The following is a 15935-nucleotide window of genomic DNA, read 5'->3' as shown; positions in this document are numbered from 1 at the left end:
TGAGGTAGAAGTGTCCTCTACTGTACACTGGAGGAAGCTGAGGCAAAGAAAAGATAAGAAAGGTGCCCAAGGGGGGCCTCAGTGGCCCAGTTGGTCAAGTGGCTGACTCTTGATTTCTGCACAGATCATGATCTCGGGGTCATAGGATGGAGCCTTACATTGGGCTCCGTGCTCAGTGCAAAGTCTACTTGAGATTCTCTCCCTCTCCCTCTGCTCCTCCTCCTGCTCTGTGCTCTTTCTCATTCTAAAAACAAAACAAAAACAAAAACAAAACAAGACAAAAGAAAGAAAGGTACCCAAAATCACACAGTCAAGTGATGAAGCTGTGTTCAAACCCGGCCAGTCTGGCTCTAGGGTCTTTGTTTTAAGATCTGCTTATTTATTCTAGGAAGAGAGGGAGGGACCGAGCAAACACTTGGGGAGTAGGAGCGGAGGGAGAGGGGAAAAAGAGTCTCAAGCAGATTCCATGCTGAGCGAGGAGCAGGGCTTGATTCCAGGACCCTGAGATCACCACCTGAGCCAAAACCAAGAGTCAGAAGCTTAACTCCACCACCCAGATGCCCCTCGAGGGCCTTTATTCTTTTTTTTTTTTTTTACTTTTTTTTCATAAATTTATTTTTTATTGGTGTTCAATTTGCCAACATATAGAATAACACCCAGTGCTCATCCCATCAAGTGAGGGCCTTTATTCTTAACCCCTATGCAAACTGCCTCCCTCAGGTGCTACATTGAAGAATAAATTCCTAATTTTTGTCTGCATCCCTTCCCTTATCTCAGAAACCGACATTTAAATTCAGCTGGCATTAATTGCACTCCTTTAATCCGGATTTACTGAATTCTAAAGTATCTTACCTATATCCAACAACCAAAAGATAACATTGAGGACTTTCTCCTGCAACCTCTCCCCTTTGTGAGCAGTGCATTCGAACATTTTGTAAGGGTGTCCTTCACAGATAGGGCGTCTCTAAACGGTCCAAAGGAAAAGGATTTCAGTACTTCCAACTGCTAAAAGAGTAAAGCCAGGTTGGAGATCTAATATAGATCTCTGGAGATCTATATTAGGAAGGGAAGCTGGGGTAAAATGAAGGAATTTGATAGAGGTGCAGAAAGATAAGAATAATGGAGGATAAAACAGAAGAATTTTTAGTATTGATAAGGAAGAAAAAGAAGCCACTAGCAAGTGCCCTATAAATAAGAACTCAGGGGATAAAAAATGTGATTTGTCAAAAACTTTCAACTTGAAAGGATTGTACCTTAATCTGCTTCCCTTCCGGAGAAGGTAAAGCAGACTGTCATAAGCCAAGGGGAGTTCTGTGATCTCTCCTCAACCGCAGCGTCTCTTACCCAAAGTGCAGGTATCCTAATGTACTTCTGTATACCTTTCCTTCCCAATTTAGATTCTAGGTACAACTGCTGCCCTAATTAGAATAAAGAGATATTGAGGATAAAGAAAAAAAAAAGAAGAGGAAGAAGGAGGGAGGCAAAGGACACTGCCAAGGTCAGTTTTGCATTCCCAGAAGAAATTAAGGAAAATGAGGATAAATAAAGTTAGTTGTGGGATCTACACTTCTTGTCTAGTAGTACAGAGGGTACTGACACCGGTCACTTGTCTTCAAGGAGCTATGATAAGTGTTTTGTGTGAAGTTTCTATGGCCAAAGATAAGGCTGCGTACATAACCTGGTGTTATGGAAGGGAGGTTGCAAAAACACGTAGCCGGCTGGGTCAAATACCTCAATAAATGTGTCTCAAAGCATTTCAAACACTCAAGTGATCCTGTGTCTTGGGACTGCGGTAGGGCTTGGGAGCAAGAAGTCACCATGCCCAAATTATGAAACTAAAAGGCACCGGACATTTGCAGGAGGATCCCACAGGGGGAAATCATACTTCTTGATATATGTAATATCTGCACAAAACCAGAATCATCCCATTGGGATTGTGAGAAAGAGCTGAAGATGTTTCTAGGAAACCAGGAAGGGAAATGGATTGTAAGTTAAGATATACATAACAGGACTAATTTAAGATACATACAACTTCACACAGCATCTAGGGTTTTATTTCTGCGACTGTAGAAATACTTAGAAATCTGTTCATAAGGTTTTAGCTACGGTTACAACCCCTCCAAACCTGATTTCTCAGTGGTGGTCCCACACATGGGTATTCCAAATGCAGGGGTTGTCAGAACCCTGATTTCTTTTTTTTTTTTTTTTAAAGATTTTATTTATTTATTCAGGAGAGAGAGAGAGAGAGGCAGAGGAAGAAGCAGGCTCCATGCAGTACTAAACTGCTGAGCCATCCAGGGATCCCCCCAGAACCCTGATTTTTGTGTTGAGAAGGAACTGTTTTACGTCCATCCATTAAGACATGTGTGTCTATGAATGTAGATGCAGCTCTGGGTAGGCCTAGTTTCAGTTTGGGCGTAACTGCTAGGCCACTAAACTCTGCAGATCCTGGAAGCCGAGTCACAAGGAATGTAAGACTACTTAAAATTGCCGGTAAAAGTTTACAAAACTCTGGAATATTTGAAAACTGCTCTAAAAAAAAAAAGGACTCGCTGTGAAATAAATAATTTTGAAATACCAACAGTGAGAGTCAGCTCCAAGGTTATATTATGGCCAAGAGACTATCAGTGTAGGAAAATGGAACTGCTAAGAATTGAGTGTGATTAAAATACTGTTTTTCCCTCTTATCTTGGCTATTCCAAATTTTTATTTGTTTATTTTTTTTTAAGTAGGCTTCACACCCTGTGCAGAGCCCAACTCGGAGCCCAAACTCACCCCTGAGATCAAGACCTGAGCTGAGATCAAGAGCTGGATGCTCAACCAATTGAGCCATCCAGGCGCCCTGACTATTCCAAACTTTTAAACAAATGCTTTAAAAATTATTATGTATCTTTTCTCTTAAACTTCCTGTTTGTATGTCTCATGCCTAATATCTAATGCAGATCTCAGCTCAGGCCAAATACTTAAAAAATCCTATAAAAAGAGATGGAAAGCTTTGGAAAGGAAGAAAATAAAAAAGGAAGACACTTGAATTTTCCCAAAATTTCAGGAAAAAAAAGTAAAATCCCACCTTATATGTTCTTAACCCCTCAACACTCTGTAAATGTTTTTAAGAATAGCAAATAAATAAAGCCCCTAAAGTAAATACACTTACTAAAATCACACTTCATCTAAAACCCAGAAAGTTGCATGTATAAGAAACTGCATTCTTATAAACATTACCTGCACTAAGGCAGGTTGTTGCCTAAAGGAAATCTATATACAGAATTTTAAAAATAGTAAAAGCTCTATTGAGATACAATTCACATATGACAATAGGTATATTTAGCATATCCACAGAGTTGTGTGACCATGGCCATCACCTCAAAAAGATACCACATACCGCTTAGCAGTCACTCCCCCTCCGGCTGTCTCTCGGCCCCTGGGAATCATTTAATCTACTTTCTGTCTCAAGGAATTTGCCTATTCTTGACATTTCATATAAATACAATCATGGGATATGTGATCTTTTTGTCTGGCTTCTTTCACTTAGCATGATGTTTTCAAGGTTTAACCACGTAGCATGTATCTGCGCTTCCTTCCTTTTTGTGGCCAAATGATATTCCACTATAATAAATACACCACATTTTGTTTATCTGTGCATCAGTCGATGGACATTTGGGTGGTTTCCATTTTTTGACCATTATGAATAATATTGCTGTGAACATTTGTGTACGGGTTTTTTAGTGCACGTGTGTTTAAATTGTTACATACCTAGGAGTGGAGTTACTGGATCACATGATAACTATGTTTAAAGGCTTAAATAAATGTCAAACTATCTTGTGAAGTGTCTGCCTCAGTTTACAGTCCCAGTGATGTACAATTTCTTCACATTCTCACCAACACTTGTTATTGTCCATCTTTTTTAGTTTGGCTATCCTATTAGGGATAAAATAGTATCTCCCTGTAGGTTTGATTTGCTTTCCCTCAATGACTCATGATGTTGCGCTTCTTGTTTTTTGGTGATTTGTATATCTATCTTCTTGGGAATAAATCTATTCAGATCTTTTGCAGATTTTTAAATTGGGTTACCTTTTTGTTCTTGAGTGGTAAAAGGTCTTATATATTCTGGGTACAAGTCCCTTGCCAGAATATATAATTTGAAAATAATTTCTCCCCCGATTCTGTTGGTTGTTTTTTCACATTTTTTTTCAAGATTTTATTTTTTAGAGGGCACCTGGGGGCTCAGTCAGTCAAGTGGCTGCCTTTGGCTCAGGTCATGATCCCAGAGTCTGGGCATACAGGCCAGGAGTCAGGCTCCCTGCTCAGCGGGGAGTCTGCATCTCCCTCTCCCTCTGCTCCTCCCCACCACTCAGGCTTTCTCTCTCTCTCTCTTTCTCCCTCTCTCAAATAAATAAAATCTTTTTTTAAAAGTAATCTTTAAATTAAATAAATAAATAAATAAATAAATAACATCTTTTTTTTTTAAAGTAATCTTTAAAGAAAAGATTTTATTTATTTAAGTAATTTCTACACTCAAACCCACAACCCTGAGATCAAGAGTTGCATGCTTCAGGGACTGAGCCAGCCAGTCTTTGCACATGTTTGATGGTGTCCTTTGAAGCACAAAAATTAATTTTGACAAAGCCCCATTTATCCATTTTTTTCTTTTGTTACTGTACTTTTGGTGTTATATCTAAGAAACCACTGTCTAATCCAAGGTCAGAGAAATTTACTCATAGTTTTTTTTTTTTTTCCTAGAGTCATATAGAGTCATATACTTTCAGCTCCTACAGTTAGGTTTGATATGTTCTAAGTTAGTGTTTTAGCACCGAAGGCAGTGCTAAACGCCGAACCACCCAGGGATCCCCTTGGCAGGACTTTTTATAACTCAAATAACAAAGATTTTATCTGACTACAAAGAATAGTCACGGTCAGTTTAATCTTAATTAATAAGGGAGTCAGAAAGCAGGTGCCACGATCTTTTAAGTTCCTGTGTACATGTTTTAAACATGCTCATAAAGATCACTGGGAGTTTTTGTACGGACTATTCATTTTATAGTTACTTTTGTAAAAGGGAGTAGTCAGACCACATTCCCTCCCGGATCCCTCGGCGGACGTCCAGTTTGTCAGGCTTTATCTTTCCCACCCCGCCTCCCCGCCTCGCCTGGGCCCAGCATCCCAGTCCCCTGGCCCAGCATCCCAGGGCCTCCTCCCAGGATCGCTTCCTTTAGCCCTTGGTTCTCATCCTCAACAGGCCTCATGCTTCCTTTCTACATAACGAATATGTTGCCCACTTTCTCTTGAAATGTAACTCACAGATAATATAACGTTTCTACATTTAATTTCGGAAGATCAACATAACGCCCTTACTATTACATAGGGGCCTACACACTCACTCGTGACTGACAGTATCTCGGCGATCAGATGCTTTGATACTATCAGAGAACAGTGTCTGGATTGAGAACAGAAACTAGTAGGAAAGGCTAAAGAGAAGTTGTATGGTTCTTTCTCAGGGCAGCGTTAGCTTCAGAGTGAAAAACAAGGGGCGCTTGGGTGGGTGGTCGGGGAGCATCTGCCTGCGGCTCGGTCATGATCCCGGGCTCCTGGGCTGGGGCCCGAGTATTGCTTCTCCCTCTGCCCCACCCCTGCTTTGCTCCCTCTCTCTCTTGCTCTCTCTCAAATAACTAAATAAAATCTCTCCATAAAAAGGGGGGTGGGGTGGTGGAAGTCCAATAATAACCTCCAAGTAAATAAATAATGTCGGTAAACAATGTTCTAATCATGACACTAAAAATTAAATATATATTAAATAAAATATTTATTATACATATCATGGCAGTAGTATATTTTTTTAAACAACCTGGTTAATGAAATTCAATAAAATCCTTGCATTTAGTATCTCAATTAATTGTGTAATATTGGCTTTGAACCTAATAATATGACTCTGTAATCTTCTCTGTTATGTGTTTGTAGTTAGTTTTCTTGATTTTGCAGTAACTGCTTAGTGCACGGGGCCCCTTTTCAACTAACTATAAAGTTAGTAATACTATCTTTCCAAGAAATTAGGTAGGAACATTTTAGTTGGATCTAGACGCTTGTGTAATTAGACTGATTAGATTGTCCTTTGGCCTCAAAATCTTTATGTTTTCTCTTGTTAGTTTTTTATTATGATTCATTAATTTCTGCTAAGTTGGCTAACATGGTCTACACTCATTTCAAATGTATAAATTTTCCAATTCAGTGTTTTATTTTTATTTATTTATGTATTTTTAAAAGATTTATTATTCATCACACACACACACACACACACACACACACACACACACACACAGAAAGAGGCAGAGACACAGGCAGAGGGAGAAGCAGGCTCCATGCAGGGAGCCCGATGCGGGACTCGATCCGGGGTCCCCCGGATCATGCTCTGGGCTGAAGGCAGGCGCTAAAACGCTGAGCCACCCAGGGATCCCCTAATTCAGTGTTTTAAATTTAAAAAAAATCTTTAAATTATTTATGATGCTTTTAAAGATAATAGCCGAGTGTGAGCAAATACATTCCCCAATCAGTATCATTAAGCATATTTCTATTAATTGCAAGGATGGAAATTGAAAAATCTTGAACAAAGAGTTATTTGTAAGCAGTGTAAGTTTGCTGATAAATTCCATGATAATATCCTTCACGTTAGTGAAATTGTTCTCATTTTCTTTCAGCTTAAAAAAGAGCTCTTTTAACTTTTCAAATATATTGAAAAGATACGTGATAGAATTTTGGAATATTTTAACCTTAACGTTTTATTTTTCATTAAATCAAAAAATTCTACAGTATACCAAATAGTGAACAAAGTCTTTTAAAATAATTTTCCGTGGCAAAACTTCTTAGAAAAGACATTCAACATTTCAAACTCTTTTTCATTATCATGGTAGTTTATAAGACAATCTATCATGTATCATTCATCAACTTAATTTTTGTGTTATTTTTAATTGAAGTGAAAAAAAAAAAAAGAAAAGCATGACTCATACCTGTTCAGCAGAATATTGGGCTCTCCCTCAAAGAAATCCGAGTCCTAAATCCCCAGAACCAGTGAATATTATTTTACATGTCATAAGGGACTTTGCAAATGTGATTAAGTCAAAGATTTTGAGATGGGGAGATTATCCTGGATTATCCAGGTAGGCCAACTAGTCACAAGGCTTCCTGTAAGAGGGAAGCTGGAGGGTCTGACAAGCAAGGCGGGGGAAGCAGAGGTTGGGTGATGTGGGCCAAGGAATGCAGGTGGCCTCGAGAAGCTGGATAAAAGCCCTGGAATGGATTCTCCCGAGAACACCCTGAAGGAATGCCGCCCTGCAGACCCATTTTTGACTTGTATCATAATAAATTTGTGTTGTTTTCAGCCACTAAATTTGTAGTTTCTTGTACAGCAACAACAGGAAACTAAACACGCAGTAAAATACCTAAGTGCACTAATATTAAGTATAGAGCTTGATGGGTTTTTATACACACACAGACCTCATAACCACCCCCCACATTACCACCTAGCACATTTCCAGCACCTCAATCTCCCTTTGCCCCCCCTTCCCAGGCAACTCCTCACACACCAAAGATATGTACTAATCTGACTTCTTTTTACCACTCGCTGCATGTTGTTGGACTTTTGAGAAACAGTATCATAGCATACGTATTCTTTTGCATTTGGCCTTTTTATTCAACTTAATGCCTGTGAGAATTGTCCATCGTATTGCGGTATGAGAAATTTGGGGATTTTTAAAAATATATTTTATTTATTTATTCATGAGAGACACAGAGAGAGAGGCAGAGACACAGGCAGAGGGAGAAGCAGGCTCCCTGTGGGGGGCCCAATGTGGGACTTGATCCCAGGACCCTGGGGTCATGACCTGGGCCGAAGGCAGATGCTCTATTACTGAGCCACCCAGAAATTTAGTGTTTTTAATGCTGTATATTTTTTAGTTTTATTGTATATCAGTTTATTTATCCATTTCCCATAGACTTTTATCCTTTTATTAAAAAAAAGATTTTTATCTATTTTAGACAGAGAGAGAGAGAGAGAGAGAGAGAGAGAAAACACATGGTGGGAGGGGCAGAGGGGAAAGGAGAGGGACAAGCAGGCTTCATGCTGAGTGTGGAGCCCAGTGTGGGGCTCCATATCACAACCCTGAGATCATGAGCTGAGCCAAAATCAAGAGTCCCACACTCAATCAACTGAGCCACCCAAATAACCCCAACTTTTATCCTTTAGAAGATTAAAAACCCATTCCCATCACACTATGATGATTGTCTGACATTTCCCTTGAATATCAGAAATATGATGTTTTTGGCCAAATTTATCAGTATTTCTCTGTAAAATGAACACTTAGTCTTGATGGTTTCATCGCTTTTCTAGAAAAGCAAATTGGCAGAATGTGTATTTTATTTGTAAGCAAAGTTATCAAACACAACTTCAAATAAACACTTGAATATCACCACCCCTTTTTCTGTTGGACATTTTGAAACAAGAGCTAAATATTTATGCTGAATGAAGTAAGTCAGTCGGAGAAGGACAATCATCATATGGTTTCACTCATACGGGGAATATAAGAAATAGTGAAAGGGTAATTATAAGGGAAAGGAGGGGAACTGAATGGGAAAAATCAGAGAGGGAGACAAACCATGAGAGACTCCTAACTCTGGGAAACGAACAAAGGGTTGCAAGGGGAGGTGGGTGGGGGGCTGGGGTGACTGGGTGATGGGCACCGAGGGGGGCACTTGATGGGATGACTAAGGGTGCTACTATATGTTGGCAAATTGAACTTCAATAAAAACGGAACAAAGAAAAATGAAATAAGAGCTAAATAAAAACTTCATATATGCACATATTTAATATATATATATATATATATATTATTTACCATGAAGGTGAGAGCACAAATGTAAGCTGATACAGATAAAGCAGTCCCCCTTTACCCATGGTTTCATTTTGAAGAAGGTACTTCAGTGTAGGGTCCCCTGAAACAAGGGGCCCAGAGAAGAGACTCTTGCATCCTAGGTCAAAGGGCGGAACTGATTTCAGGGTAATCAATTAGTCAATGATAGAAGGTTGTCCTTTACCAAAGAATTAGGGTGAACTAATATGGGGAGAATGATTCCATTTAAATGTCACCCTTTTAAATCCACAAATCCTAGGGATCCCTGGGTGGCTCAGTGGTTTGGTGCCTGCCTTTGGCCCAGGGCGTGATCCTGGGGTCCCGGGATTGAGACCCATGTTGGGCTCCCGGCATGGAGCCTGCTTCTCCCTCCTCCTGTTTCTCTGCCTCTGTGTGTGTGTGTGTGTGTGTCTATCATAATAAATAAATAAATAAATAAATAAATAAATAAATAAATCTTTAATTTAAAAAAAATTTTTTTATTTATTTATGATAGTCACACAGAGAGAGAGAGAGAGAGGCAGAGACACAGGCAGAGGGAGAAGCAGGCTCCATGCACCGGGAGCCCGATGTGGGATTCGATCGCGGGTCTCCGGGATCGTGCCCTGGGCCAAAGGCAGGCGCCAAACCGCTGCGCCACCCAGGGATCCCTAAATCTTTAAAAAAAAAATGAAATAAAATCTACAAATCCACTCAGGAAATAAGGGATCCAGGCAATGACCATCGATGAGTGCTGAGCTGAAATGCTGATGCGGAATTTTGTGACATACTGAAACCACCTCAATCTGCTAAGTAAGCTTAATTTCGCTTAAAGTGGTCAAGCTGACACTATGTCTCCTGACAGGGGTGGGGTGGGACGGTGGGCCAAAGGGTGGGCCATAGAAGAACGCAGCTTGAATGCAAAGTATTTCTGTGTTTCAAGCTGAAACAGCATCGGATGAAACTTCCAGATTTGACTTCCAGTTTGCAAGAAATGCAGACACAGAGGACAAGTTAGAGGACTGTTGCGACACAGTCAGCCAAATCCAAGTGTAGGATTGTCAAGAGGTGGGTAAGGCGCGGGGTTTTACGCTGCTTACAAGCTGACAAGTTAGCCTGTTCCTGCTTTGTGGATGCCGGCAGAAGACGCAGAAGTCCTGAGTCAGAGGCAAAGGACTTTACTGCTCACAGCAAAAGTGGTATCTTCAGAGCTTTGCGTTGGCTCCTCATCCCCCAAAGTCCCGCAGAAGGGACCCAAAGGGCCCACGACGGGTGCCTGGGCACCCAGGGAGTTGCATTAGAGGAAACACTGAGTTTAGGAGATTCGTTGTTTGCACAGGAAGTGAACGCCAGCCTGCCCTTCTTCGGGGGAGACACTACCCCAGCCCAAGGTTGCTCACCAGATGCACAGCCTGCAGAAACGGCTTGGAAGGAATGCTCAAGGCTTCGCATTCAGGGGATTCCTGGGATCCGGGTAAGAACAGGCAGGGACGCTGGGGCCCAAGGCAGATGGGCTCTTTCCACACTCCGCCCCTCGGCCACAGTAACGCACTCTTGGCCGACCTTGAATTTTTACATGAGCCTGCCATCCCATCAGCCACTCTGATTAATCCGACCACAGAGGCTGGGAGCAAATTCACTTAATTTGTCTCATTCAGCATTTAATCAAAGCTTCCATCACCAGGACTCCAGGCAGCAGGGTGAGGCCACCTTGCAGTCTTTACCGCAATCATACCCCTCTCTGCCAAGGGTGGAGACGCAGCCAAAGGGGATCAGTGGCTCTTATTTCAGACAGCCAGGGTGAGGTCCAAGGCAAAGCTATAATCCATCACGATCCGCACGAGGGAGTTGAAACTGACCTGCGGGTCTACGGTGTCATTGCCAATGATTACAGAGCGCACCAGTTGGGCCAAAAACCAACTCCATTTCCAACAGAGGGTTATTCTGTAGCCCACACTTTCCCACATACAAAAATAAACCTGAAGAGCACAGGTCGCTCCACTTTGGGATTTGTTGTTCAACTCAGTCTGGATCACCATGACGTTGGTGAAGCCACATGGTCAGCGTCACCAAATAGTTATAGTTTAGGTCACCGTGTGTGGCATAACTAAGGCCACTCAGGCATCTGGAGAAGCATGTGAATTTTTTTGTCGTTGTTCGTTAGTTATCAGTTTAAGCAATACAGTCCTCAACTACAATCGAGTAAGAATAGTTAATAGAGGATCGTTTGATCTACACTGTTATTAATTCGGTGTCATTTGTCTTCTGGTTGTTTTAACGATCCCTTATGATGAGAAAATGGAGAAACTCCCTGAAGAGAAAAACCCCCCCAAAACAAAAAAGTGGAGTCATCTTGCTCCATCTTATTCATCACCTTGTTTTCGTGCAGAAAATAATGTATTCCTTTTTTTTTTAAATAATGTATTCCAATTGCATTTCAGAACAGAGGTTCCTGGTGCCTAATTAATGTAGTTCTGGAATTCATAAAGAAAAACTCCCTTAAGGGCAGCGCGGGTGGCTCATCAGTTTAGCATCGCCGTTAGCCCAGGCATGATCCTGGAGACCTGGGATCGAGTCCCGTGTCGGCCTCTCTGCATGGAGCCTGCTTCTCTCTCTGCCTCTCTCTCTCTGTGTATCTCTCATGAATAAATAAATAAAATATTTTTTTAAAAAAAACTCCCTTAAGCAGACAAATCATTTTATGGATATCAATAAAGTGATGGAGAGGCACAAGGCCCAGAACAGCCAACTCAACACTGAAGTGGGACAAAGTCAGAGGACTGACACGACCCAACTTCAAGACTTGTTATAAGGGTACGGTAAGAAAGATAGTACCTCACCAGTGAATGAATAGACAGAGATCAATGGAACAGAATAAAAATCCCAGGAATAGACCCTCATAAATATCATCCACTGAACTTTGACGAAGGAGTACAAGCAATATAGTGGAGCAAACATAAATCTCTTCAACAAATAATACTGGAACAACTAGACATCCAGATGCAAAATAATAGCCCTAGACACAGACCTTGCACCTTTCACAACAATTAACTCAAAATGCATCATAGTCATTATTGTAAAAGGTAAAACTCCTAAAAAAGATCACATAGGAGAAAACCTAGATGACCTTGAATATGGCAATGACTTTTTAGATACAACACTAAATGAAACAATGAATTGATGAGCTGGATTTCATTAAAATGAAAAACTTCTCTTTGAAAGTCAATGTGAAGAGAATGAGAACACAAGCTGCACACTGGGAAAAAATACTTGCAAAACACATTTCTGATAAAGAACTATCACCTAGAGGCACCTGGCTGGCTTAGTCAGAGGAGTACGTGACTCTTGATCTGATCTTGAGGTTGTGAGTTTAAGCCCTACGTTGGGTGTGGAGATTACTTAAATAAACTTAAAAAAAAAAAGAGCTGTTATCTAAAATATGCAGAGAACACTTAAAACTAAAACTCAGCAATTAGAAAATAAGCAAGCTGATTTAAAAATGAGCGAAAAAGATTAACAAGACAGGAAACAACAAATGTTGGCGAGGATGCAGAGAAAGGGGAACACTCTCACACTGCTGGTGGGAAGGCAAGCTGGTGCAGCCACTCTGGACAACAGTGTGGAGGTTCCTCAAAGAGCTAAAAATAGAGCTGCCCTAGGACCCAGCAATTGCACCACTGGGTATTTACCCCAAAGATAGAGATGTGAAGTGACGGGGCACCTGCACCCGAATGTTTATAGCAGCAATGTCCACAAAAGCCAAACTATGGAAGGAGCCACAATGTCCATAGGCAGATGATGGATAAAGAAGATGTGGTCTACGTATACAATGGAATGTTCCTCAGCCATCAAAAAGGACGAATAGCCACCATTTACTTTGATGTGGATGGAACTGGAGGGTATTATGCTGAGTGAAGTAAGTCAGTCGGAGAAGGACAATCATTATGTAGTTTCACTCATACGGGGAATATAAGAAATAGTGAAAGGGACCATAAGAGAAAGGAGGGGAACTGAGTGGGAAAAATTAGAGAGGGAGACAAGGGAGACAAACCAGAGGGGGACAAACCAGAGGGAGACAAACCAGAGGGGGTGGTGGACGGGGGGGGTTGGGGTAACTGGGTGATGGGCATTGAGGAGGCACATGATGGGATGAGCACTGGGTTTTATACTATATGTTGGCAAATTGAATTTAAATTTTAAAAATTTCACATAATATAAAAGAATAAACTGATTAAAGAAAATAAAAGTGAAAAAGAAAAGAAAAGAAAAGAAAAAAGTGACCCAAAGACTCTAATAGACATCTCTTCAAAGAAGAAAGGCAGATGGCAAGTAAGCATTTGGGAAGATGCTTCACATTATATGTCATCAGGGAAATGCTAATTAACACAATAGTGAGATATCACTACATGCCTATTAGAATGGCCAAAATCTAAAACTGACGACAACAAATTCTAGTGAGCAACAGGAACTCTCATTCATTGCTGGTGCAAATGCAAATGGTAAAGTCACTTTGTTTTGGTTTTGTTTTTGGTAAAGTCGCTTTGAAACACAGTTCGGCAGAGTTTTACAAAACTAAACATATTCTTAGCATATGATCTAGCGATTGCACTCCTTGGTGTTTACCCAAATGAACTGAAAACTTATTTCCACACAAGGAAACTTCCCACAAAGATTTATAGTAGTTAGGAAAAACTGAGATTTGAAAATTGTTTACTTATTTATTATATATTTTTTGAGAGTTGAAATTTAAAAGATATTTCAAATAGTACCTCCCGAAATAAAAAAGCTTATAATAAAAGCTTATAATAAAAGCTATAATACATGTGCAGGATCTGTATCCTGAAAACTACAAAATATTGATGAAATAAAGCAAAGATGATCTGAGCAAATGGAGAGATATGCTGTGTGTATGGGTTGGAAGGCAATATTGTTAAGATGCCAATTCTCCCCATTTGATTTACATACTGAGCACAATCCCAAGAAACATCTCAACAGACATATTTTTAGATATTGACAAGTGAATTCAACATTTATATGAGAAAGTTTATGAAACTAGAAGAGTCAAATTTAAAAAAAAATAACAGAAGAAAAAGGGTTTACACAACCCAATGTCAAGACTTGCATAAAGCTATAATAATCAAGACAGTGTGTAGTAAAGCTGTGGTCATCAAGACAGTGTGGTCCTGGCACAAAAACAGACTCATAGATCAATGGAACAGAATAGAGAACCCAGAAGTGGACCCTCAACTTTATGGTCAACTAATATTCGACAAAGCAGGAAAGACGATCCACTGGAAGAAAGACAGTCTCTTCAATAAATGGTGCTGGGAAAACTGGACATCCACATGCAGAAGAATGAAACCAGACCCCTCTCTTGCACCAGACACAAAGATAAACTCAAAATGGATGAAAGATCTAAATGTGAGACAAGATTCCATCAAAATCCTAGAGGAGAACACAGGCGACACCCTTTTTGAACTCGGCTCGGCCACAGTAACTTCTTGCAAGATACATCCACGAAAGCAAAAGAAACAAAAGCAAAAATGAACTATTGGGACTTCATCAAGATAAGAAGCTTTTGCACAGCAAAGGATACAGTCAACAAAACTCAAAGACAACCTACAGGATGGGAGAAGATATTTGCAAATGACGTATCAGATAAAGGGCTAGTTTCCAAGATCTATAAAGAACTTATTAAACTCAACAGCAAAGAAACAAACAATCCAATCATGAAATGGGCAAAAGACATGAAGAGAAATCTCACAGAGGAAGACATAGACATGGCCAACATGCACATGAGAAAATGCTCCGCATCCCTTGCCATCAGGGAAATACAAATCAAAACCACAATGAGATCCCACCTCCCACCAGTGAGAATGGGGAAAACTAACAAGGCAGGAAACCACAAATGTTGGAGAGGATGCGGAGAAAAGGGAACCCTCTTACACTGTTGGTGGGAATGTGACCTGGTGCAGCCACTCTGGAAAACTGTGTGGAGGTTCCTCAAAGAGTTAAAAATAGACCTGCCCTACGACCCAGCAATTGCACTGCTGGGGATTTACCCCGAAGATTCAGATGCAATGAAACAGCAGGACACCTGCACCCCGATGTTTCTAGCAGCCATGTCCACAATAGCCAAACCGTGGAAGGAGCCTCGGTGTCCATCAACAGATGATGGATAAAGAAGATGTGGTCTATGTATACAATGGAATATTCCTCAGCCATTAGAAACGACAAATACCCACCATTTGCTTCGACGTGGATGGACCTGGAGGGTATTATGCTGAGTGAAGTAAGTCAATCGGAGAAGGACAAACAGTGTATGTTCTCACTCATTTGGGGAATATGAATAATAGTGAAGGGGAATATAAGGGAAGGGAGAAGAAATGTGTGGGAAATATCAGAAAGGGAGACAGAACATAAAGACTCCTAACTCTGGGAAACGAACTAGGGGTGGTGGAGGGGGAGGAGGGTGGGGGGTGGGGGTGAATGGGTGACGGGCACTGAGGGGGGCACTTGACAGGATGAGCACTGGGTGTTATTCTGTATGTTGGTAAATTGAACACCAATAAAAAATAAATTTATTAAAAAAAAGGAAAAAAAAAAGACAGTGTGTAGTGCTAAAAAAGATAGATGTATGTATCAGTTTATCAACTGATCAGAATAGAGAGGCCAAAACAGACCTACAAAATTGCAGTCAACTTTTTTGATGAAGTTACAAAGGTAATTCAATAGAAAAGATAGAGTTTTCAACAAATGGTGCTCGAATAATCATTCATCCATGTCCAAAAAGGCAACCTAGGCACAGAACTTGTACCTCATACAAAAATCAGCTTAATAGGCCTAAATATAAAAGTAAAACTATAAGACTTCTAGAAAGAAAAAAAAAACATTGGAAATCTTGGATTTGGTGATCCATTCTTAGATATGCCATGAAAAGCACAACCCATAAAACAAAAAGTTGGGAAACTGAATTTTATTAAAATTGAACACTTCTCTGCAAAATAATCTCTTAAGAAAATGAAATATGCTGAAAATGGGGACAAGATATTTGCAGAT

The sequence above is a fragment of the Nyctereutes procyonoides genome, unplaced genomic scaffold (assembly GCF_905146905.1).
Source record: "Nyctereutes procyonoides isolate TBG_1078 unplaced genomic scaffold, NYPRO_anot_genome, whole genome shotgun sequence".
In the NCBI taxonomy this organism is placed as follows: domain Eukaryota; kingdom Metazoa; phylum Chordata; class Mammalia; order Carnivora; family Canidae; genus Nyctereutes; species Nyctereutes procyonoides.
The sequence above is the reverse complement of the archived record's forward strand: the minus strand, read 5'-3'. Positions refer to the sequence as shown.